This window comes from Triturus cristatus, chromosome 2_2, assembly GCF_964204655.1.
Source record: "Triturus cristatus chromosome 2_2, aTriCri1.1, whole genome shotgun sequence".
In the NCBI taxonomy this organism is placed as follows: domain Eukaryota; kingdom Metazoa; phylum Chordata; class Amphibia; order Caudata; family Salamandridae; genus Triturus; species Triturus cristatus.
The window spans coordinates 28,194,258-28,221,013 of NC_140582.1; the positions used below are offsets into that span (position 1 = coordinate 28,194,258).

The 26,756-nt window shown below is 49.8% G+C and overlaps 1 long non-coding RNA gene across 1 annotated transcript; it reads left to right on the top strand.

The window, feature by feature from the left end:
- The first annotated feature begins 404 nt into the window (after positions 1 to 404).
- Positions 405 to 25,086, top strand: LOC146861782 (uncharacterized). The gene is made up of 4 exons (XR_014978047.1): positions 405 to 599; positions 6,925 to 6,959; positions 16,402 to 16,547; positions 24,480 to 25,086. It is a non-coding gene; the product is annotated as an uncharacterized LOC146861782 (long non-coding RNA).
- Positions 25,087 to 26,756: the final 1,670 nt, after the last annotated feature.

Here is a 26,756-nt window from a genome sequence, read left to right on the forward strand (position 1 = left end):
CTGTTCTTGAAATGAATATGGACATCACTGAAATTGGATATGAATCACATTGCGTTGCAAAGAATACTGAATGAACTGTATAACAATGTGAATGAATTGGATATGGTGAATTGTGTGTATAACATACTGAAAAGCACATGACATTGACAGCCAATCACAGTGGAGTTCAATGCAAGTTGCAGAGCTCACTTTGGACACTGAACAGGGCAGCTAAGGAAAAGGAGGGGTTGTGGAGAGGAGCACTTGTAAAACGTGCAGAAACAGGCAGCACAGAGTCCGATCACACCCCTCTCTGCTGTTCAGTTTGGTTTACAGGGCCGTCAATCTGGTAGAGCGCAAACGTCTACCAATGACAGCCCTGTAATTTGGCCTGCCCCCGCGGTCACGGGCACCACGTGCTTGCCTGCTGAAGTGCATCAAGCCATAAGGATTCGCTAATACCGGTGGGCAGTGGCTCTGGCATGGATTGACTGTCTGCCAGTGCCAAACAGCCACTTCAGTCAGCAAGCTGAGGTACAGCCTGACTCCTGATCCCTGCAGCGCCGTCTGACGCTGGGCTGGAACTACGGCGGAGAAAATTCCTGTCGGAACAGTGATAAGTAAGCCTGATACGGCGTGACTAAGATTCCGGTGTTCCGTCGTTTTCCACTCCCTGTCTGTATGCGCTCCCCCTTGCATGCCAACTATGGAATTTGTCATAGAATAGATATTTTAAGCTTCCCTTGTGTGCTGCCGATCTAGTGCGCATGCGTGTACTCAGCGTACTATGCAATTTGTCATTCATTTTGAAGCTCTCCGAGGCAACAGTACTTGCAGTACTTTTTCGACCTTTCCTTGGGGTCCTGGGAGAGCGTTAGTTAGGCGATCGAGTACTAGGAGTGTGCCACCGTAGGTCTCAGAAGGGCGAGACAAAGGCCGGCTTTAGGTCGGTGCGACCGGTGCCACCGCACCGGGTGCTGGCTTCCTGGGGGCGTCGTGTTTGAAAGTTAATTATGCTTTTGAAGCACCTGCTGCAGCGTTTCTTTCCCCAGCAATTACCAGGCCTCACATAAATGTCAAGATAACTCGTGTGACTAATGATCTTCCTGGCGAGAGATCAGCATTTTGTATAGTTGAGGTTTTGACTTCGGTGAAGTTAGTGCAGAGGGTTAATATGCCTGCTGCAAAGAACGTGTACCAAGTAGATTACAGAATGCGTATGATGTAAAAAGATCAGCAGGTTACTGCTTTCAAAGAGGCATCCTTTTTTTATTTTACTTGCAATTTATAATTTAAAGTCCTAATATAGAATAGTGAGCTATTACGTTTCATCTTGAGCTGCATACACTCTGCAAAGTATACATTATTAGAACATTGATTAATGTTGCAAAAAGGGTTAATTTGGCTAGAAATCAATTCTTATCATTAAAGAAAACTCCCAACTATGCTGTTTCTTTTTCGACTCTGAGTTTGTGCTTCTCCACACCAAGCACTCTTAAACTATACTGCCTACCAGTATAGATGACGTGACTCCTACACTTTTAGTCCTTTGGCTTATGTAACATTTCCTATACACTGATTTACACAGGTATGATTGATTGTCTCTGTGTAATATGTGTGTGATGCAAAGTGCTCGGACACCCTACACTGGTATGTGTGGCGCTATATAACTTATTCAATGCATCTGAGAGAGTGTGGTTATGGAGACTTGGTCACTGTTAAAGGGTGCTAGTGAGAGAATACGTGGTGGAGGTGGTCATTGGGGGGGGCGCCAACAAACATTGTTGCACAGGGCGCCACCAGCACTAAGGCCGGCCCTGGGCTAGAAGCTAGAGTACGGGTGAGGCTGGTGCAGGTACCGCCTGCGTGCATGAGTTTGCAAGACACCCTGTATCTGCCTTCACTAGCAGTCGCATAGCTGCCAAGGTTTCAGATAGCTGTGTGTGACATTTTTTATATTTGCTGTGTAATTATTTGAGACCTGGAAGTGGCCACATTACGGACAAATGACATGCCTTTAAAAGATCAACAACGGAGGCAACTATAAGGCGGAATTTATAGATGCTCCATGTAAGTAGCGGGCGAGTGGGGTCTCCTTCTTTTTGCATACATCCTGTACCCAGTAGTAACCCCTTTTTGTTCCCTGCAACACACTATTGGAACGTTCACTATCCTCCTCTGCTGACAAAGTAGTCGCCAGTGTTGACTGGAGAAGCAGTCTCTGCCTGCCCCAATAGTTATCATCAACATATCCAGCACCCGCCACCACCTACTGCAATTAACACGATTTACCTCTGCAACAGTGCACTTAGTCCTTGCTGCAGCAACTGCTGCCACTCCTTGCTCAATCAGTCCCAGCCCCACAGGCCTGCATTATTCAATGCCATCCCCTAGGGCGGTCGCTCCGTGCAGTAGCCCTGATCACCATCACCTTCCCGAGGCCCCCGCCTATGAAAGTGCTCCAGCGGCAGCAACCTTCCCTCTGCTCCAGCAGCTGTCGTGCCCACCATCTCTCATAAGTTATTGATAACAGCCCATTAGCCCCCTTAATAGGGTCAAAGCTCTTTCTAAATGTGCAATTATAGGAAAAAAAATATTTTGAATGATTTTTATGATAAATATGGTAATTGATGAATTATTGGTATTGCACTTGAAACAATATTGATTAGAAATTTAGAAGTGTGCTTATTAATGAAGTTTAGGTCTGCCACATTTTAGCAGATACATTATTTTATTAATATGGATGCTGTTTTGGTGTTCTGTTCATCTTGCTCCTGCACGTTATCTCTCCCAATCAATGCCCCCTCATGTCTTCTCTCCACACACGGCCTCTGACCTCCTAGACAGAGACCTGCTCTCTCCCCCAGCAGCTCCGCTGTTGTGCCACTTACCCCGCTTACCTCTGAGCTGGTAGGTGTTCGAGGCCCTCCTCCACGCGCAGGCTCCTGCCTGCACCTCATCCCTCGTGGTCCAGTGGGAGAGCCTTGCTTCTTTGCTGGTTCCGCTGCTGTCTGTGTTGTTGTGTGCCTGTTTTTCTGTCCTTTGTTATTGTGCCCGTTTTTTCTATCTTGCTGTCATTGTGCCTCTGTATTTTTACTTGTGATCTGTTATTTGTTCTTTTGTCATTCTCTGTTTTGTTTTGTTTGTTTCTGCCCTTTTCCCTTCCCGCCGCTGCTGCCCCAGTGACCCCTCACCCCTGCTGGTTCCCTCTCCCAACTTCCAGCTGCGCTTTCCTACACCCTTCCCTATTTAATGGTGGCTGAGCGCAGCGTGCGCACCAAAGGCAAGCCCATTTGCGAGCTGACCGTGACCAGCGCCAGGAACCCTGGATCCCCGACCACCCAACGCTACCACTCAGCTGCCCTCCTCTCACTCCACCCCGGAAGGAACAACAAAGTCCAACTGTCCACGCCGAATACCACCCACGGACAGTTTTCCAGCCGTCACTGCCGCCAAACCTTCACCACCCTCTGCACCACGCTGGACGCCAACACCACCGAAGCCCTGAGGTGCATCCTCCTCAACGTTCGATCCCTGCACAGGCACGCTGTAGAGATCTGGGACCACCTTGACACCCACTCGCCAGATGTCGCCTTCTTCACAAAAACTTGGACCAACTCCACCTCAGCCCCCGACATCACCACCGCCATCCCCGACGGATACAAGATCCAGAGGAAGGACCGCCCAAGAGGAGGGCTATCAATCGCACAAAAACGCTCCCTCCGACTCACGACCTCAGGCGATAGCCCGCCCGCCACCGGACACCTCCATTTCCAGATCCAGACCAGCCCCAGAATGACCCTAAGAGGCACCCTTGCCTACAGATCTCCCGGACCTGGAACTGTGTTCACCACTACATTCGCCGTCCTCATTGCGCCCCATGCCATAGCATCCATAGACTACATGCTCATCGGAGATCTCAACTTCCATATGGACAACCTCAGCAACCCCAACTCTGCCACCCTCCTGGACAACCTTGTCAACCTCGGACTGAAACAACTAGTCACCACCACCACCCAAAAGCCAGGACACACCCTCGACCCCCATCTTTGTGGGAAGTAACAACATGCACTTCAGCCAGACCACCCAACCCCCATGGACAGACCACTGCGTACACTTCCACATCAACAAACCCACGCCGCCCAAACCTGCACCCCGCCCTCATGGAAGAAACTGGAGCAAGGTCACTGAGGAGCAGCTCAACTCCACCCTCAACCGCGATGCCCCCACGACCTCGACTGACGCCAAACTCGCAGCTAAAGAACTCCAAATATGGATCACCAACTGCGCAGAGGAGCTTGCACCCCTGCGTAACCCCGACAGACAGCGCCTAAGAAATGCCACCTGGTTCACCACTGACCTCCAAGAAGCCAGATGCACCTGCAGACGTCTTGAGAAGAACTGGAGAAACAGCAAATCCTTAGAAGACCGCACCACCTACCGGAACGCCATGATGGAATACCACCAACACATCAGATCCACAAAAATGACCTTCATCCACAACAAGATCCTCACCAACTCCAAGGAACTTTTCAGCGTCCTCCAGGAATTCACCAAAACCCCCAGCGAAACCGCGGACATCACACCCTTCCAGGACCTCTGCAACAAGCTCAGCTCCTACTTCCATCTTAAAATCAAGGGCCTCTACAACAATTTAAACGACTAGACACCGGACTCCGAAACCCAGCAACGCCAGCCAGCCCAGCATCTCCTCCTGGACCCCAGTCCCCACCGAAGACACCGCATCGACCATGAAAGGTATTTACTCAGGAGCCCACACGGACCCCTGTCCCCTGCACATCTTCCACAGAGCTGCTGCCATCACTCAGGAACTACAACTCACCAGCAACACCACCTTCAAAACTGGCATCTTTCCCGATGACTTGAAACGTGCAGAAGTTAGACCCCTACTAAAGAAGCCCACAGCAGATCCCACCGACCTCAAGAACTACCAACTCATCTCCCTCCACCCCTTCCCGTCCAAAGTCACTGAGAAGATCTTCAACTTCCAACTAACAAAATTCATCGAAGAAAACGCCATCCTCGACCCCTTCCAATATGGATTCCGCAGCAACCACAGCACCGACACCATTCTACTTGCTGTCACACACGACATCCGCACGCACCCTCCTCGACCAAGGACACAACGCAGCCCTGATCCTACTCGACCTCTCTGCAGCCTTCGACACCGTCTCCCACCGAGCACTCACCGCCAGACTCCACAACGCCGGCATACAGGGAGGCGTCCTCGACTGTCTCCGCTCCTTCCTCACCGGCAGAACCGAAAAAATCAGACTGCCATCCTTCCTCTCCGAACCCAAAGAATCAGACTGCCATCCTTCCTCTCCGAACACACGGAAATCAACTGCGGAGTACCCCAAGGGTCGTCGCTCAGCCCAGCACTCTTCAACATCTATATGGCCTCCCTCACCACCATTGGCAGACAGCACAGACTCAGCATAGTATCCTATACCGACGGCAGCCAGCTCATCCTCTCCCTCACCAAGGACCCCCCATCACCACCAGACTCCACTTCCAGGAAGGAATGAAGGACGTCACATCCTGGATGAGCAGCAGCTGCCTGAAGCTCAACTCGGAGAAGACAGAGGTCCTCGTCCTCGGACCCTCGTCCTTTGCATGGGACAACACCTGGTGGCTCACCGCCCTCAGCAGCCCTCCCACCCCCACGGACCAAGCCAGAAATCTCAGAATGGTACTCGACTCCTCCATCTGCATGACTCGACAGGTCCACGCTGTTGCCTCCACCTGCTTCAACACCCTCCGGATGTTCCAAAAGACCTTCAAATGCACGCTCCCACCCTGAATCAAGGAAGACCGCCACCCATGCACTCATAACCAGCAGATTGGACTACGGAAACCCCCTCTACACCGGGATCAACAAGTCTGCATACTCCGGACCATACTGAACACCACAGCCAGATTCGTACTTGGCATCCCTCGACACGAACACATCACCCAACACCTGCGCAACTACCACTATCTCGCCATTGAGAAGAGAGTACATTTCAAGATACTCACCCATGCCTACAAATGCCTCCACAATAGCTCAACAATAGAATCTCCTTCCACATACCCAAGAGGAACCTCCGATCGGCCACCGTCGCTGAACCCCTGCGCATCTGCAGAGCAAGAACAGGTGGCAGAACCTTCTCCTACATTGCTGCCAAAACCTCCTGATCGACATCAGATGCACCCCCGCCCTGCACATCTTCAGGAAGACCCTGAAGACCTAGCTCGCCGACGGACCGGAGTTGCCCCCCCTACTGCTAGCGACTTGAGACCCTCATGGGTGAGTAGCACGCTTAAAGAATCCCTCATCGATTGATTATAGCGCCGCTCAGGGAGAAACGCAAGGCTGCACCATATCCTTGTAAATATGGTGCAGCCTTGCGTATCTGAAGTGGCGGAGTGAGGCGTTAAGCCATGATGGCTAACACCTCACTCCGCCACTTCTTTGTACATATGACCCCAGGTTTTCCCTCCTCCTCGTGTGGGTTTGTGTGGCAGGCAGAAGCCACAGTGAAGACGGTGAAATCTCTTCAAAATTTACATAACTGAATTTCTTTCACATGCATAATGTTTTCATTTTAGTACATTTTATTTTCTGTCGCCTGTTTTACATTGAGGGTTTCTACTTTGTGAAGCTTGAGTGTGTCTGGCAGAAGCCTCGTGAAGCAGATTGAAATGTCTTCAAAATTCACACAACCGTATTTCTTAAACATGCGTATTATTATGTATTTTGTTCATCAGATTTTTCTTCTCCTGTTTTATATTAAAGGTTGCTGCTTTGTGTCCACGTGGAGTTTGGCAAATAATTTAGTGTTTTTGATATTTCTCTCTGCATTTCTTTAACTTGTGATAGATTTTCACCTTATTACTTATGATTTCCCCCACCCATTATACATGGGGTTGCTCCTTTTTTAGGGTTGAGCATGACTGGCAGAATCCACATGAAACAGGTGAAGTATCTCTTCGCACAACTTCATTTTTTTAAACATGCGTATTTTCAACTTTGTACATTAGATTTTCTCTTGCCCATTATACAAGAGTTGATGATTTGTGTCTTGCCTGTTTTACTTTGTGTTGCTGCTTTGTAGTTCTTAGTGTATGAGATCTGAGCGTGACAAGCAGAAGCAGATGGTGGAGTGGCACCGTGCACCATGAGTAATATTGTATCAAATACTGTCTTCTGCTACCCAACCAGTGCATGGTGACCTATTTCTATTGCTTGCCTCAAGGCTTATGTTATTGCTTCATCCATGACCACCCCCCCGATATATATGACTCCGAATTCCATTTATTCCAAATAATGTCCACTCTTAAATCACTATCCCATTGTCGTCCTTCTCACCATTTTTTTTCTCTTGTGTGTCAAATCTGTTTAACTTTGGTTATTAGTGTTAGGATCCAAGGACGGTTGGGGGAGACACAGGTGATGTTTTATCTATGTAGGTGCAAAAACAGAATTTCAGAGTATGTTTTAAATGCCAGGTACCACGCAGTGAAATGGGTTTGCCTAGAAGGGTCTGGGCTGTTATCTGTTCAACATTTTGTGACTGACTCTTCGCCAGACTTGCGTCCTTTTTTTTTGAGCAGCATAATTATTGATGACAAAGCAATATAGTTTCCTGTTAAGCCTGACATGGACAGGGAAGAGACGAATACAAGATAGCTGCCGCCTTCCCACCAGTGACCGAAGCAGCGGCATAATGTCCGCTTCACCCTTTGATTCCCCTGGCGCTGCGTGAGGATAGACCCATGCCGGGAGTGACCTTGAGATTGAGGTGAGATACTGATTGGGGCACCTAGTTAAGCATCTGTTGTTTGGCATCTCCGTCACCGAGACCTGCTATGCGGGACCGCATGCATGGCTGTCGTGACCCGGGTAGAGTGGATGCCACATTTTTTTACACTTGGGGCGATCTGCCTGTGTGACGGTCTCCCAGCGCGGTGTCCTGTGTGGTGCAGGCGCCGGCACAGGCCTTGTGGTGTGATCAGCCCCCCCCCCCCCCCCCCCCCCCCCTTCATGCCCATTTTGAAGGGAGGCTGTCTGGCGGCCAGAGACCTCCTGCCTCCAATCGTCCATCACCAATAGCACTCTCCTTTGGGGATGGTTTTGGTGCCCCCCCCCCCCACTGCTGTTATTAGTGTGCCGCATTCTCTCGTGCCTGATTATTAGATCTCCTAGTGTGCCATGTTCTTCCTACTGCCCCTACAATAATACTGTTGTCGGCCCATTCATTCCGCCATGGTCCCTCCACTGCTTATTGTTAGACTGTGATTGTAAAAAATGTGGTACATCGTGTTCCCTCACTATTGCTTGTTCTCTCTCGCTCCCTCTTTCCTGTTTTGCCCTCTCATTTTCTTCCCGCCAATGCCCCTGTTTTTTCCTCTTCCCATCCAGCTCCCTTGTCAGGACCTACTCAAAGGAGGCTGCAGAGCGGCCCGCTACCGAAGGCAAGCCTGAACATCAGCCTCAACCAACTTGTCACCGACCCTACCCGCATCGCAGGACACTCGCTCTACCCCATTTTCACATCCACAGACCTAGTCCAGTATAACCACGTCTCACAGCTCACCTGGCCCAACCACTACAGCATCCACTTCACCATCTCAAGTCTTACCAACACTGGCACCATGCCACCAACACCATGTGCAGAAACTGGTAAAAGATATAAGAAGAACAGTAAAACAATGCTCTCAACTCTCACCTCTCAGACACAGAACAGACTATGAAGAACTTCTCCAAGTGGAGCATAGAATGCGCCGACACATTTGCCCCAGCCAAACCCGCCAAATCCAGATGACTTGCCAGAAGAGCCAGCTGGTTCATCACGGAGCTGAAATCCACCAAATGCAACTGCCTGCAAGTAGAAAGGAAGTCGCGCACCAGCAAAGAGACAGGCACCCATACCACCTTTAAGACAGCACAAACCAGTACCACTCCCTCCTGAAAGAAAGAAAGAAGAATGCTCTAGCAGATGGCATAGAAGCCAGCACAAACCACAGCAAGAAGCTCTTCGCCATTGTGGAGTCCCCCAACCCTGCAGCCACCGAGAACGACACCACCCCTTCCCTAGAACTGTGACACACCCTGACTATCTTTTTCTACGACAAGATCTGTCAACTACGAAAACTTCAAAACCCTAACCCCCTGCCACTTACAGCATCAGCCTGCTCACACCCACAAACGCAAACCCCCAACAGCTGCTCACCAATTGGGAGCCTCTCACAATTCAATCCACAATCTCCATTATGAACTCTGTGCACTCTGGTTCACCCATAGACCACTGTCCCCACCCCTTCTTCAATCTCGGGAGCAAGACGATTGGCTACGAGCTCAAGAAAGTCCTGAACACCATCATCTCGGCATACTTCCCTGAAAACTGGAAACATGGTGAAGTGGGGCCCCTACTGAAAAAACATCCGCTGACCCAGCAGAGCAGAACTGAAGATCTACCTGCCCATCTCCCTGCTCCCCTTTCCAGCAAAGATTCACGAGAAGGCATTCAGCCAGCAACTCGCCAGACACCTAGAACACAACAATCTCCTGGACTCCTATCAATCTGGTTGCCTAATCAACCACAGCACCGACACAGCCCTCATCGAAACCGCCGAAATCAGGACCCTCCCGGACCTTTGCAAAACGGCAGCCCTCATCCTTATGGACCTATCAGCCGCCTTCAACACAGTCTCCCATTACATATTGATCAACAGACTCCTCCACACCCGAATTCAGTGAGAGGATAGCAACCACCTTTAGAGTAAGATCAAACTTGTTCAGCTGTCACCGCTTAATCTCCATGCATGGACATGGATTTTGCAAATGCCTGGGCGGAGAGCCCAGCCCTTCTATTGTAATAGCATGTACTCACGAGGGCGTAGCTACTCAAGCCCAGGAAATCTGGATACCATACTCTCTGTGCCCAATCTTGATCCTCTTGGATAACTTTGCCCCAGTTGGTCCTAATATTCTTGAGAAAATGAGGCAGGAGTGGTATCGACAGGAAGACCTAGAGGATTCCCATATTCCACTTAAGGTGGACCGCGTTCCTGAGTGAGAGATGCCTTGGAAACACCAGTCTGCAGAAGTGCTTACATTGCTCCTTTTTGGTGGTGGCAAACAGATCGAGCCACGGATCTCCCTATTCGTGTAGGAGAAACTGCCCTGCCTCCAGGTATAATTGCCACTCGTGATCTGCTAGGCGCTGACTGCTGAGTTCATCCACCAAGCGGATGGCCCTCCACTCCAGAAGGTTGATGTGGGGTTGGGACTCCCCCTAGAGGTCACTGATCTCTGCCCCTCACAGATGGCCAACTCAGACACTACACATTTGTCACTGTCAGCTCAGGGAAGGTAAGAAGGCTCTGCCATGAATCATCCGTATTGAGACCCCCCTCAAATGGATCACCTCACACAGAAGAACTCAGATCCCTTCTCCCACCATTCACCTCCGAATCCGAGAAGATCTGCAGCATTCCACATGGATTGTCCCTCAGCCCCTCCCTCTTCAAGATGCACATAACCCCCTGGCCAACACCGTCTGATCGCATGGACTCAAAATCATCTCCTATGCCAACGAGACCCAGATCACCCTCTCGCTGTTAGAAGACCCCTCCATTACCAGAGCCAACTTCCACAGATGTATGATGAACTGGATGAAGGACAACTGACCCAAGCTCGGCATGGACAGGATAGAAGTCCTCATCTTTGGGAACAACACCTCACCATGGAACGACGCATGGTGGCCTGCTTAACTTGGCCCATCCCCGCCCTGACAGACCGACCACTCCCGCAACCTCTGCGTCATCTTGAACAGCAAATAATCTACGAAGAATCAGGTAAACACAGTCTCATTCGCTTGCTTCAATAACATACACATGCTCCGCAAGATCTTCACTTGGCTCCCAGTCAACACTAGAAGGATCGTCATGCAGGCCCTCGTCACCGGCAGGCTGGACGATGGGAGCACATTCTACATAGAAGTCACTGCACATCTGAAGAAACTACAGACAATACCAAACTCGGTGGCAAGGTACATCCTCGATCTCCCCAGACGGAACAACATCACACTCCACCTCAGGAAGCTGTATTGGCTCCTGATCCAGAAGAGATTCCAGTTCAAGATGCTGACCCACTCATACAAAGCCCTGCACAACGAAGGACCAGCATATATCAACAAAAGTATACCCTTCCACCAACTGTCAAAACACCTGTGATTTGCTTCCCCCATCCTCGCAGAACCCCCCCCCCCCCCCACCGCCCCCAGATCAGCTGAGTTGACGGCAGGGGATACTCCTTCTCAAACCTGGTGGCCAAAGCTTGGAACGACCTTCCTCTGCACCTCCCGACTGCCCCATTGCTCGGGCAATTCAAGAAAGGACTCAAGTCCTGGCTGGTTGAATGTACAGAGCACCATGAAGCAGTTAAGCAACTCCAGTGCCTTTAGACCCTCACAGGTGATATACTGCACTTGATATATCCTTAATTGATTAAGAGGTCGTAGACCGCCCCACTCAATTGCTCTGTGGCTCTGTGGTATCTGGATGAGTGTGGGGAACTGCGGAAGCCTGAATCTTGCACTTTACCTACTTGAGGCCTTGCGCCCCGGCAACAATTCTCTGTGATCCCTGGAGCAAGCGGACCTGTTGGAGTGTGCCTATACCCCCCCAAGGCGAATGTGGCTCGGTAGTTGGAGATGGGGCGTGACAAGCCCCCACAGCCAAAGCTGGCCCAAACCAAAATGGACCAGTACACCAAACCTACTGTAGATATCCAGTGGACCGCAGAGCAGCTCCCCCATCGATCACAATAAACAGACATGCCTATCATCCTCAAAGCAATTCAAAGAGCATTAGAGACAAAAGTGGATGAGGTCCGGGTGGATGTCTCCCTCCTGCGCCAAGATATTCGCAAAGTAGCAGACAGGGAGACTGAGGCTGAGGCCAGGGTCTCCACAGTTGAAGATGAAGTGACAACCCTTACACTCCAGGTCTCCCAAGTTGCTCTCCACAATGGCTACCCTGAAAGAATGAGCAGAGGGTGCTGTAAACAGTTTCCTGGGATACAATCTGTGCCCAGAGGGGGTTGAGGCCTCCGGGTTAGACTTCTTTCTGGAGGAATTGTCCCATTCTTTTGTCCCATCCGATAAGCTGTCTCAAGGGAGCAAGAACCCTGACCCTCTGGTCAGGCTATTGCTCTCCCGGCGTGCAGCTCCACCTCTGCCAACTGCATCCTCTACTGATCTAGCCTGCTTCTTCTGGCTTCTCTGCTGCCTTTTTTGCCCTCTCCGTTCCTGCCTGTTTTCCTTTTTACTTCCTTCATTTTTGACCTCCTCTATTTCCTTTTCCTTTTTTATCCCTTGCCTCCTTCCCACTGCTGCGGCCCCTCCCGAGAGTTCCCACTCCCGCCTCTTAGCTGACCCACCCTCCCCCGACACCTACTTAATGGAGGCCCCTGTGCGGCTGTGCAGCGGGCACGTCTCTTGCACGTCAAAGCCAAGCCTGACCGCAACCAGCGTCAGGAACCCTAGTCTTCCGACCCGCCAGTGCTACAGCTCCTTGGCTCTCTACGCACTCAACATCGCCAAGGACAACTACTGTAACTCTATTCACCTCTCGACACCCACGGACATTTCACCTGCCGCCACTGCTTCACCTTCGCCGAGACCCAGGACCCTGGACACTCCTCCACCCTCCAGCAACAATGCCATCACACCCCAAACCCTGCAATGCATCCTGCTCAACATCCGCTCCCTCCACAGACACGCAACGGAAATCTGGGACCTCCTCGACAGAACCACCACTGGCGTCGCCTTCCTCACCGAAACCTGGACGAACGGCGCCTTGGGACCGGGCATCGTGATCGCCATCCCCGAAGGCTACAAGATCACGTGGAAGGACCCCCCCGGTGGAGGCATCGCCATCACCCACAAGTCTAATCTTCGTCTGAGCACCTACACCGACGGGCCCACAGACCTGATGGAACACCTCCATTTCAAGGTACAGCCCAACCTGTCCACCACTCTCCGAGACACCCTCCTCTACAGACCCCCCCCCGGTCCCCGCACACCTCTCTCCGACTCAATCACCAACATCATCACCCCGCAAGCCATCACCTCCACAGACTACACCCTGCTGGGAGACCTAACTTCCACCTCAAGAACCTCCAAGACCCCAACTCCGCCTCCCTCCTGGACAACTTCCACAACAACACACTCGGATCATACCAGATGCATCGTATCCAGCAGGACACACCCTCAACCCCATCTTCACAGCAGGAAACTCCATCACCTTCACCCACACCTCAGAACTTCCATGGACAGGCCATTGCTGTGTCCAGTTCACCATCAAGACTAACATCACCCGCAAACGTCCTCTCCAGTGCAGCACCTGGAACAAGATCTCCGACAACCACCTCACCGCCTCCCTCAGCAGCTCCACTCCCACCACTACAGACGACGACCCTACCACTGCAGCTTGTGCTCTACACAAATGGATCACCGACTGCACCAACACTATCGCCCCCTCAAGAAAACTTCCAACCCTCATGCCAAGAAGGTCAGATTGTTCTCCACCAAACTGTGAGAATCTGAACAAACCTGCAGACGCCTCGAAAAGCTATGGAGGAACTCCAAAACTACAGCAGACTTTGACAGCTTCAAAACAGCTACAAACTCATCAGATACTCAATGAAGAAAAAACTCCAGGACAGAATCACCACCCATGCACACAACAGCAGGGAACTATTCAGCATCATGAAAGAGTTTGCCCCACCCAACAGTGAGACTACTGACATTCCAACCTCCCAGGACCTCTGCGACAGACTCTGCGCCTTCTTCTATCTCAAAATCAGGCCATCTATGACCACTTAGACAACAACCTCCACGCGGAACCCACACTCGCCATCCCCTACAACACGCAGCCGACACTTGACAGCTGGACCGGCCGCAGCATTGAAGACATCCTGAAGACTGTGAAGTCAACTCACTCCGGGGCCCGCCACGGACCCCCACCACATATACCACAGGGCTGCAGACATCATCGCCCCCGAGCTTCGAATCCTCAACCGCTCCCTCGAGACCTTGTTCCCCAATGACTGGAAACACGCCGAGATCAACCCTCTCCTGGCAAATCCCTTGGCGGACACCACTGACCTCACGAACTATAGAACCATCTCCTTACTCTCTTACCTGGCAAAAGTCATGGACAAAGCCGTCCACAGTCAACTTGCCTCCTTCATAGAAGAAAACAGCAGCCTCGACTCCTCCCAATCAAGCTTCAGAAAGAATCACAGCACTGAAACCACCCTTATAGCTGCGACAGACAACATCCGCTCCGTCTTCGACAGAGGAGAGACTGTGGCCCTCATTCTCATGGACCTCTCCACTGCTTTCGCCAGTCTCACACCACACCCTAGCCCGCAGACTCCAAGACGCAGGTATCTGGAACAAGGCTCTCGACTGGATTCACTCATTCCTCTCTGGCAGAACACAGCTGGTCAGACTCCCTCCTTTCCCCTTAGAACCCACAGCAACCACCTGCGGAGTCCCGCAAGGATCCTCCATCTGCCCTACCCTGTTCAACGTCTACATAGTCCAGCTCGCATTAATTGTCGGATCATATGGACTCAACATCATATCATACGCTGACGACAACCAACTCATCCTCTCCCTATCCAACGAACCCAACATCTCCAAACACAACTTTCAAGAAGGAATGGAAGCAGTTGCCAAGTGGATGAAGAACAGCTGCCTACAACTAAACACAGACAAAACCGAAGTACTCCTCATGTGCGCGCACCTTGACCTCTGGAACAACACCTGGTGGCCCCCCCCCCCCGCCCTCAGGAACCCACCAACGGACCACGCTTGCAACCACAGAATCATCCTGGGCTCCAAACTCAAAATGGACCACCAGATCAATGCTGCCACCTCTTCCTGCTACCACTCCCTCCACCTCCTCCGAAAGACCTCACCTACAAACTCCAGAACGCAGCCACCATACTAGTCCTCAACCTACTGTGCCACTGCCACATCAGCCAACACCTACGGACACTACACCGGCTCCCTGGCGAGAAGATAATCACCTTCAAGCTCCTCACCCACGGCCACAAAGCCCTTCAACACCGGACCAGCCTACATGAACTAGCGCCTCTCGTTCCACGCACCCCAAAGATCCCTCAGCTCAGCTTTCTCTTACAAAGGAACCCCACATCAAGAAGACCAGAACAGAAGGAAGATCCTTCTCTTTCCTTGCGCCCAAGCCATGGAACACCCTCCCTCTCCACCTCCGACAGACACCTTCCCTCGCCAAGTTCATGATGGTATTCAGGGCCTGGCTCTTCGACGAAGCACCGTAACATCCTGGAGCCGAGCATCCCCCCCCCTCCTCCCCCCCCCCCCCCCCACCCCAGCGCCTTGGGACCCTTTCTGTAGTTGTGCTTTACAAACCCTTGATTGATTGATCTGGTTTTCGTGCAGGAGAGGGTGCATCGGGCCCTTGCTAATTGACCACCCCCAGGGGTTTTCTCGCCTCATGATAGGCTGCATCTTCAACCACCAGGATAGGGATGTCATCTTCCAGGAGGCTCGTATCAGCAATATCTGCACTTCAACACCAAGCTCATGATCTTCTCAGACTACACCCGGGCGATCCAGCAGCGCAGATGCTTGTTTGAGGATGTTAAACAGAAAATCCGGGCCCTTCCGATCCAATATATGCTCCTTTTCAACTGCTCCACCTATTTCTTTGATGCTCCACAACAAGCATGGGTGTGGGCAATGGCGCAACAGGCACTCTGGCCCACCAGAGTTGGGGAGGCAGCAAACATGAGGCCCGTTAGCCCCCCTCTCAGGTACGCCGGAGAAAGAGAACCCCCTAAAGGATGGACTGACCAAACCAGCATAGGAGATAAGGGTTATTGAGCCCATCTTGTGCTAGGAGTGCACTGGGAGCTCTGGACCCAGATACATCGCTCTCTGGCACCCCCACTCTCTTCCAGACTCAAGACGGTGATCCTGAGCCACTCACTTGAACCCTGGTTGGCAGTGAGGTGCAGAATGACTCGGTCATGAATAGCCAACCATTGCTGCAGATGCTGTGAACTTCTCTATTGCTGTATTGCATATAATCTTTTTGGCTGTGGAGTGGGGTGAAGGGAGTGTTTTCCGGTATTATGTTCTTCGGTTTTATTTTGATAATCAGAAATTGCTGTCAGCTAGCGTCAACTTTTCATTGGGCAACCGGGAGCCTCAGACGGCTCCTGAGACAACCTTCTAGTTTCTTTATGTTTGAATGTTGGGCGAGAGATTCTTCAGGGTTGGAAGTATGGGGTGGGGGCTGTTGGGTGGTATGGGTTACTGTTTTGTTTTGCTTTATTGTTCTGACATTCTTTTGCAGGCACCTACAACAAACTTCATCCACTGCGTGCACTCACAAACATCATGCTCTACGGCTCCACTGAGTCTATCCCCTGTGGACCAGGAGGCTTCTCGTGGGGAGAGGATCCAGCCCACCATTTAACACTCCCGCTCCAACTGATTAAGGTAATTTCCTTGATTGTAAACTATCTCCTCAACCGATAAGAAATCGGTGGTACTTCTCTATATAAAGCGGTTTCGCCTGGATGTGGTCATGCTTCAAGAAACGCATCTTTTAGGCTCCCACTGTCCCTTCCTCGTCGGGTTTGGCTATGACACAGTTTTTCATGCTGGCTTCTTCAGAGGTTCACACGGAGCCGCTGTACTGCTGCTCAATGCCTTCCCAATGTCGGTGTCCTCCTCATACATTGACCCACAGGGGAGGTACATAGGGATGGAGGGCCCTCTAGAGACTAGACACCAGAACTTCATATTGGCCTATGTTCCCCAACCGATGTTGCACTCGACACTGCAGGTACTCCAGGACCTTGTGGTGACCCCCCACCCTCCCCAGGGACTACCTGATGGGGGGTGATTTTAACGCGGTCCCAGACCCCAGTCTGGATATTTCTAGTAGACAAAGACTGCATTGACGTTATAGAGGAGGAACCCCAGATCTTATTTAAGCTCAACTGTAATGCTGTATCCTCTGCTGGAACCCCTATGGGCGTCCAGTAAACACACCCTGAGGGGTCTGATCAAAGGATATGTAAGGGGAAAGGAAACACGCCAACTGGTACAGGTAATGGATTTAGAAGCCCAGAACCTCTCCCTGGAGTGGTGGAACTGTGGCTGGGCCTCTGCGACATTGAGAGCCAGCCACAGGCCCATCACTCCAGGAAGAGGATCTGGATTGCTGTGGCTAGTGAGGCCCACCCTGAAACCGATCTCCCTAGAGGATGCTAGACAGTGCTGGAGAGCATTGACCCAGCTGGTCTATGAACATAGAGACAAATCTTGCAAGCTCTTATATTGGTTGGCAGCTCATGCCACTGCGACTAGGACAGTACCGGCCATTCGCGATTCTCATGGAACCCTTCGTGAAAGTATGCCCGAGGTTGCTCAGGTCTTTGCGGCTTATCAAAACTTCTATGTGGCAACTCCCTGTACCCCTACAGGAGCGTGCATTCCCACTGCTAAAGGAGATTTCCCCTGCACTCGATCCCTGCCTTCTGTGGCCCGAGGACTTGACTAACCGATCACCACTGAGGAGATAAACTTGCCCATTTCAGATCTCAATTCAGGCAAGACCCCTGGCACAGATGGGTTCCCCATTGAATTCCTTAAAAGCTACCTGACCCATTTGCTCCCTCACCTACTGGCCTTCTACACTGAGCTGGCAGAGCGTGGATCGTCATCCCCGTCCTCCCCCCCAGACCTAGACACTGCCACTATTGTGTTTTCCAAGGCCCACAAGCCTGCAGAACATTGCGCCTCTTATATGCCTATGCCTCTCATAAACTTGTTTGCGAAGGTCCTAGTGAATACATTAAGTCACACACTGAGTTAACTAATCCATCCAGACCAAATGTTGGTTCATGCCTGTGAGGAGCAATTCACCCTGTCCCAGCAGTGCCAGTTGAGCGTCTCCCTGGCCTTACTTCCAATTGACTTTGAAAAGGCCTTTGACACTGTCGCATGAACCTTCTTGGAAGCTGTGCTGAAGCATGCAGGTTTTGGGACTTCCGCAGACCCATCAGCCTGCCATACAATGCCCTGCATCCCATGTCCAGGTAAACGGAGTCCTATGCCTGCCCTTCCCAGTTTTTAGAGGCTGGCACCAGGGCTGTCCCCTGTCCCCATTATTTGCCCTAGTGATCGAACTCTTGGCAAGTCTTATCAGATGTAAAGCCCAAATTCGGGGATGGCTTTAAGAGGAGGATCCTGAAGATCACATATCACTGTATGTGAATGACATCCTATTATTTCTGGATGACCCGCAGCATTCCGGCCCCAGATGCCTCTAAATACTACCCCTGTATGAAGAAGCCTCTGGTCTGCAGATAAACAAGTCGCTGTTGGTACCTGTTGAGGAAAATACTGGAGTACATTCTTGGTGCCCTACGATCCCGATATGCTGCCGCTCCTTCAGATATTTAGAAAGCTATATTCTCTACCTCCCAGATCTGGCCTGGACTCTTAATTTTCAGCCCATTATGAACACCTTGACTAGGGACCTCTGGAAAAGGGGCCCCCTGCCTCCTAAGCGCTATGGGGTGGGTAGCCTTAATTAATATGATGTGCCTCCTGCACTTGCATGTTATTGTAAACTTGCATCACTCAATCCCCTGAGGACAGCCCTGTTGTGCCTCTTGGAGGAGGTTGGGGGACTGAGACTGGAGAGAATATTTATCAGCATGGCCACATTGTTGGCCAACAAGATATCGTCCGTAACTGGAAGTCACTGGAATCGCCCCTCATTGGAGGGGTGGAGGAGGGGGTGGACTGGTGTTCCCGCTATGAGAATCTGATCTATGGGGCCCAGTCATGCCACCAAAAGAATGATAAGATATGGAGGGGATGGTGGATGCATCATGGGTCGAATGTGTAATGATATTGAAGATGATGTATTTACTATGGTTATATCTCCAATGCATTTTTATGGAGTCTTGTAGCATTGTTTGTGGGAAATGCCGAAATCTGAGAACTTGGGTATCAAAAAAGAATTTGATGCTTTAAAGTCCCACAGTTACCTGGATAAGGACAATGTTTCCTAGTGCCCATAGTGCTAATGTTAAAGCAGCTGTCACCCATGGGATGTGCACCACAAAGTTTGATCTTACCCACACCATGGGAAACCTAGCGGCAGCCCCAGAAACATTTGGTAGTTTGGCTTACAAATCTGCAGCGACTGATGGTGGCAAGGAATAGCTGCCTATTTGCAACCATCTCAGGAATTGGATCTTCACGCTGCTCCTCAGAGTTGACGGTAAGTTCCTTTGGGTTCTAATGCAGATTTTGGGTGCGTCAGTTTTTATAAAGTTGATGTAGCAGTTGCACTTACCGTGTGAGTCTGTATCCACGCTGGTGTTCAGGGCCTCCTCTTGCAAATCTGAGGTCGCTTTCACACACTCGATACGAGGTCCGAATTCTGGTCAGATTACTGCCTAGGGTGACAAACCTGTCTTCTCCAGCAACAGTGTACAAAGGCGATGGCCCTTGAATCCCCAGGGGCCTTTCCTGGTATACAGGGGTTGTTACTCGCCTAAGGAGACAACCCGCTTGGGGGGGTCTCAGTTACGGCCCTATTATTTCCACATTGTTGCACCAGCATGACTGTTCTTAAGTTCCTGTTGCTCAATATTGTTATGCAGTCGTTGCCTCTCTCATTTAAGGCAGCCCTATAGTCTCTGAAGCTTTGTTATAACGCGAAGGCCCTTACATTTCAGTGCCCCCCTTTTCTAATACAGGGGTCATATCTCTCACACGGACAGGTAGTACGATCGGTGCAGCGGTCCCGATGCACCCTAATCTTATACTCTGCCTCTCAGACTCTTGCATCTGGACTTCTAGACCTTGCTATCTCCTAGATCTCTTCTGAACGTCACAGAGTTCACTGGTCTTGGGTTAGGTAGAAGGCTGTGTTCCAGGTGAGAAGTCTTGATCCTCTTGGGTGATGTTTCCTCAGCAAGCATGGGAGACTGGGCGACCCTCTGGGTCACAATCCAAATTGCAACAGGCTGAACTCTTGTTGAGTTCTTACATGCTGACGATCAGCTTCATTTGACAAAATGTTTGTCTCAAGCCTCCTCTTTCATAAACATTTTCCAAACAAAGTGTTGGATTTTGTGTCTCTGCTTTTGATTCATGTAATGGGGGGCCTACTTGGAAATGCCCACATCTTATTACACTTACTGTAGTTGATAATCTATCACTGAAGGACAGTCTCCAAATTTGAGAGCCCCCAACACAGGCCACCTTGATGTTCTCATCAGTGACGTGTGGTTTAAATGGTTACCCGTGACATTGATCTTCTCAGTCCCATAGGGTTCCACAGATGTGCTCAAGCCTCCTTTGACCAGTGATTCCTTCCGAATAAAAGAGCTACCTTTTGAAATGAAGGACAGACCCTTACTCTCCCTTCACCCAGTGTTTTTCCTTCCAGTTTGAGAAAATGCAATTTACATTTATGTTTTTTGAAGATTTATTGATTGAAAACTGAACTTGGTGTTATTTATTGTTGATTATTAATACACATTTGTTTGACTGTAGTCTCAGTCACATGACCTCTTCCGACTTCATGGCAGAAGAAAAGTGCAGGAGTTGCTCTTCTTCTAGCGAGAAGCAGGGTGCCTTGATTTACTGCTGTACAGGGGCGCGGTCTCTGTGCCAGTTTGTCCGGCAAGGCATGTGTCAGGTGAGGTAGCCGCCGCAGTATTGGCGTGCTCTCCACCCCAAGGCAGAGCCAGTGAACATTATGAAGCCCAGGTAGGCAGCTGGGGCCACTTGTGGGTTCAGCGAGGGGCCCTGAAATCGGGGAGATGTCAGAGTGAGGTCAAGATGAGGCAGGATAAGCAGCATAACTGTCAATACATGTGTAGCGCAAAACACTTCCCCACTTGGACTTGCGGCCTGCAGGGGAACAGAGATAGCTAGCATAATGAAGAGCACGTGGGGGTGGGGCAAAATACATGGTGAGAAGGCCCAGGCGCCGAGGCTTCCTGCCCAAGGTAGTGAACAAAGAAAGACAGACAGAGTGGTGTGGCCGCAGAATAAAGCAGGCTGAGGTAATTCACCGGCAATACAGCACAAAACAAGGGTACAGTTTCTAATAGGCAGTGGGGGTTGATAAGGCTGTCAGACGGAACAGGCGGGTGTACCAGAAGGATTTGGGGGGATCCAAGTGATCGGATCTGAATGCCTTCACACACCCAGAAGGGTGTCATGCTTCATCATTGGGCTGCTCCTCATCGGGCCGATGCTGCAATGCGCGACTGGTCCCTCAGTGGGGGGCTCTATAGCGGAGATCTTTTGATCTTAGCCGTATTGATGAATGCAAGTGAGGGGGTGTAAGTGTAGGGTGGTGTCTAGGTGATCGAAAATAGCCTAAGTAGTACCGAGGAGACTTTTTATTAAAGTGGTCCCCATGACAATGTAAAAACAAGGGAGCTGTCACAGGTAATGCTATACCAAGATAGCTTCAAAAAGGGTTACGTGGGGGTCATCTGATGTAGGCCATAGCCCACAATATCTAGCTTGGGCTCTTTGAGATGTCTCTCCGAGCCTTCACTAGACCAAGTGGTCCCCTCAAAGGATGACCAAACAGAAGCTCAAAGGGACTAAATCCCATTAATTTCTGTGGCACTTCTCTGTAGGTGAAAATCAGGCATGGCAAAAGGACAACCCGTCTTCTGAGTTCTTCAGGGAGTCTCATGATCATACCTTTCATGGTTTTGTTGAATCGCTCAACTAGACCATTGGTTTGTGGGTGATATGGGGTGGTAAACTCAGCCAACATGGCTTTTAGTTAGCCAGGTGATGAAGTTACTATCTCTGTATGACACCACCTCATTAGGAAATTCCACTCCAGTAAAGATAATGATTGGGGCCCTGACACCAGCAGGAGGAGTAACAGCGCTAAGATGAATTGCTTCAGGATAGCTAGTGGTATTATCCACTACCAACAGTATACATTTGTTTCCTGATGTTTCACATTTTCATAGGGAACCCCCACCACTGGAAGTGGAATTAAGGGGGCTTTTGGTGGTGAGCTGTTTTGCCACTGACTTGATAGGTAACAGAGGAGTTGCAAACTCCTTCACTTTTTGGGACTTGCTTGGGCAGTAGAAGTAGGCAACTAGCCAAGTAGCCAAGTTCTTACCCTGGTACCCACCCTTGGATTGTGAAGTGCCTCTGGCCCCACCCTCCTGAACAGGTTTCTGTGGGATTTTAGAAGACTCTTTAACTTTTTTCCTTAGACTTTTCCAAATCTTTCCAGTGGGGGAGAATAGCAAACCCTTTCTTTTGCGCACCCCCACACTGAGATAATTGGGTCACCCTACTCTTGATCAAATGGTTAGCCTTTTCCCCCAAACTACGCAGGAGAGGCTAAACCTATGTCTACCAAGTATTGATGCCATTTTTCAGACGTACAGTCACCTACACCACCCTACACTTGTACCCCCCCAAACTTGCATTCATTAATATGCCTAAGATGAACAGATCTCTGCTAAAAAGCACTCACTGAAGAGCCTCATCGGGCATTGCAGCGCCCGCCCAACGAGGGGCAGCCCAATGATGAAGCATGACACCCTTCTGAGTGTGTGAGAGCATTCAGATCTGATCACTTGGGCCCCCAACTCCCCCCAAATACCTCTGTTCTACCAGCCAGTTCCTTCTGACATCCTTATCATCCATCCCCATGAGGAACTGCACTTTCCTTTTGTGCTGGATTGTCCATTTAGGAGCTTAGGTGCTGGACCTATTATATCTGCTCCCTTTTCCCCCTTTGATTTATAGTGATTCAGAAGCAAGCAGCAGTAGGGGAACTGGTGATCCTTGTTTTAGGCACCGGTTGTAGCGATGTCAGATGAGAGATGTGAGGTAGTGGAATGGCCTTCCGAAGAGTATTGGGATAACTGAAAAGGGAAAGTAGGAGGTGAAGAGCAGGGGTTGGAGGTTACATCTCTGAGGATGCAAGAATGGCTGGAAAGAGTGCTACAAGGTCTGCAAATACAATGGCCAGTGGAGGTGATTGAGGGCGGGGAGGGGAGATGCTGCGGGGAAAGGGAGCAGAGGGAGATCAAGGTGCCTGAAGCAAGACCTTGGCCCGGTGCCCATCTGCTGAGCCTATGCTGGGTGCAGAGGTGGCAAGGTTGAAGTGGAAAAAGGATGAAGGCCAGGAGGAAATGGAGCCTTAACCGTGGGCACCTACTAGTCTAGGGCAGCAGGAAGAGCAAAGTAAGGGACCCAAAAGGGTGTATTCTCACAGAGGTCAAGGGGGGCACAGGCGCAGCGAGGACAGGGCATGGGCGTAGCGAGGGTATAGGAGTTTAGTGGTTCAGCATTCATATTTTGCCTCTAGCGGGCTGGTAGGCATCTTGGGTGTGGCGTCTAGGGCTCTGAGGTGGGATAGCAGAAGGATGGAAGTCAGTGGAGACAGAATAGATGGGGAGGAATGTAGGGTAGCACGGGGTATACACTCCAGACCTATTCTCTTTCTTGCAGTTTTCGGGACAGCCGGATGGTGTTTTGGGACATGGTGTATTCTGACACAGGGCCCACTGAGGACTCTCATCATGTCAATCAGAGGACATGCGCAGAGCATCTTCAGGAGGAAGGACATACAGGTCAAAACAGCCCACAACTATAGAGGATTTGGGAGGGCTGATGACTGCCACCCTCAGGAGAAGGTCAACATTTAACCCGAGGTGGTGTATAATGTTCAATATCTGATGACAGTACCAACACGCACTGAGTGGGCGGGGCAGATGAATTGGTTGGTTCAATGGACTTAGACTATGAGGAGGATTGGCTGGAGGAGGGTGAGGTCTTGGGCAGTGATGTGATTGATAAGGCATAGCAGAGGTGGTGACAGCAAGGAGCACGAAGGTCTGTGGGTGATGGGGCTGGGTTTGTTAATCAGTGTCCACAGGCTTAAGACACAGTACCATCCAGATCCACTGACACCAGGTTGGCGGGCAGGAGGCTTCTACTGGCAAGGCAGCAGACTACGGAGTGGGCACTGACTTTAATGCCAGGTAAGGATGTAAGGATGTAAGGACCACCAGCTTCTTCATGGCAGGGCCTCGCCATGAAAATACTGGTGGTGCAAAAACTCAAAATATGCTGAGCGGGACTGCGCCAGTCCCTGCTCACCATATTGCGTTGTGGCACTCTTGTGTCACCGCCAAGAAATGACTGTTCCCCGGCACAGCAGGCGGTCCACTGCCGATATGACTGAGTTGTAATCGGCAATACTGTGGACCACCACCCCTGTGCCACCGCAAGACCGTCAGACTTGTAATCAGGCCCTAAGTTAGCAAAGCTAAACTATTGTTCTGCGTATTAAGCAAACTGATTAACATATTTTTTTTAATTTGTTCCCTTTTCCAACAGGTACTATGTCATGAATTTTTCAGATGGGTACATTTACAATGCATTCAAATAGAAGAGGCAGCCTTACTAGAGCAATACGGCTGTCAATGTAGTTATTAATAATCTTTTGAGTATTAAATGCAGAGGTGTAACCCCATTATACTCTCCGAGGACCGAATACGAATATTGTGATACGTAGGAGGTAGAATCTTAATGTGTTTACAATAATATAAATATTTGCGGTGCTCATTATTCTGGTTTCATTAGTACACATTTTATTTCATATTTATCTTCCAATTGTAGCACCCTTTTTGTACAACAGTGAACAGATTACAGTAAACATTTGTAAAGTGAATTATTGTGGTTTTCCTTTATACTGTCTTGGGTGTATCATAATGTATATGCAAGGCCAAGGTCCATTTCCTCGTCATCACTGAGAAAGAGAGCCTGACATTGCGTACCAACTGAAAAAGAACAGTTTCCACCATTGAAACTAATGTAAAGGCATGGGAAAGTACTTTCAAACATATTTTTTAGAAAATGTTTTTAATCGCAATAAAGTCTTGCTTTTTCGAAACAAATAAGTATATATATATATTATATATTTGCAAATTGTCAATTTTTCAACTTTTTGCAAATAAATTTTAAAATGAAAAAACATGGTGTTTGTTTCCTGTAGCTTACTCTAAAATAAAGTGCATCACTGGAACTATTATTTATTCATAATAATTGTTGTTTAAAATTGAAATGTCTACTAATATCTAACTATTGTATTTATTTTTCTATTTAAAATAAATTTCAGTTTGTTTGTTAAAATAGGGGCCTCATTATGATGGCGGTTGGACTTACGTCCGACAGACATCATACCGGAGACGGGACGGCTCGACTTGCTGGCAGAGGTCCCGCCAATGAAATTACAATGCGACTGCCTCCAGGGTGGTCGCAATGCCTATGTTTTGTATGGTGGCGGGTGCTGCGTGCTGCAGCACGCGCTGCAGTACAAAAATTAGAACGCATATCCCTGCACTACGTGGCAGGCACCTTGGGGTGCCTGCCATATGGTGCAGGGATATGTAAAACGCCCAAAACTAAGGGGGCCTGATATGGCCCCCAATGTCCCTTTCTGCCAGCCTTTTCTTGGCATGTAAAGCGCCATGAAACGGCTGGCGGGGAGGGACATCATAATAATCCTTGTAGGTATTTTGGCTGCCTTCAACCCATCGGATGCATGGCGGGCAGGCTTTCCGACTGCCAACCATACGCCCGCCATTGTAATATGGTGGGTGGTAAACATGCTTAGGATGGCAGTGATACCGCCAGTCATCGTAATCAGGCCCTAAGTATTACCTGGGTATTAATACACTACTACGCTCATTAACCCTATATCTCTTACATCCTGTCACTAAAGGTGAGAGTAGCAGTAGTTTTCAACATTATTTAAGTTGAATGATAACATTTAATTTATTTAAACACCAAGGGACCTATTACGATCTCCGTCGTAAAGCCTCCGACCTCAGGCTTTACGAACAAAATTGTCTGTTTCAATTACGACCGACTGATTACAATACAGCCGGTCGGAATTGGAACTGGCCTGTCATTCCAGCCTGCTTCCGATGGGCTCTAGTAGTCTGTCGGCCAGTAAGAGACTGGCCCGTAATCCCATGGGAAGGCGTTTCTGCCTTCAGGATTTACGATGCTCGGTTTCTCACAGGCCTTCCACGGCAGGCTTTCCGACATGGAAAGGCTGTCAGAAAGGAAGTTTGGGGGCCCCCTATTGGAGCTCCCTTGTCCTTGCAGTCTCCGTTTGGGAGTCGAGGGGGCACCTATGGTGCCCCCGTTAATGTCTGCACCTGAGGTGCCTACCACAGGGTGCAGGGATTAACACAATCTCCCATTTCTCTATGGGAGCTTGTGTTACAGCTTGTTTACGGCCTTAATATAAGCTCCCATGTAGAAATGGAGGAATGCGACAGCACATGGTGCGGTTGCATCGTAATAGCTGTCCCGAGACCTCGACGGTGTCGAGCGGGCTCAAGTCCACCCGACCTCGTACTTGAGCCCCTAGTAATTAGTACTCTGGTATTAAAAGTAACACCTGGGTATTAATACAATTCCACCTCATGTTACCCTTATATTCCTTGGACTCCGTCCCAAGAGATATTACAGTTGGGTTTAAAAAAATGTACTTTGAATTATTTAAAATGTAAAACTACAGTTCAAAGTCTATTAGTACACAGATGTTTATTAATACACAAGTATTAATTTTAATATCTTCCCTACCCCTATTCCCTTGTTTCC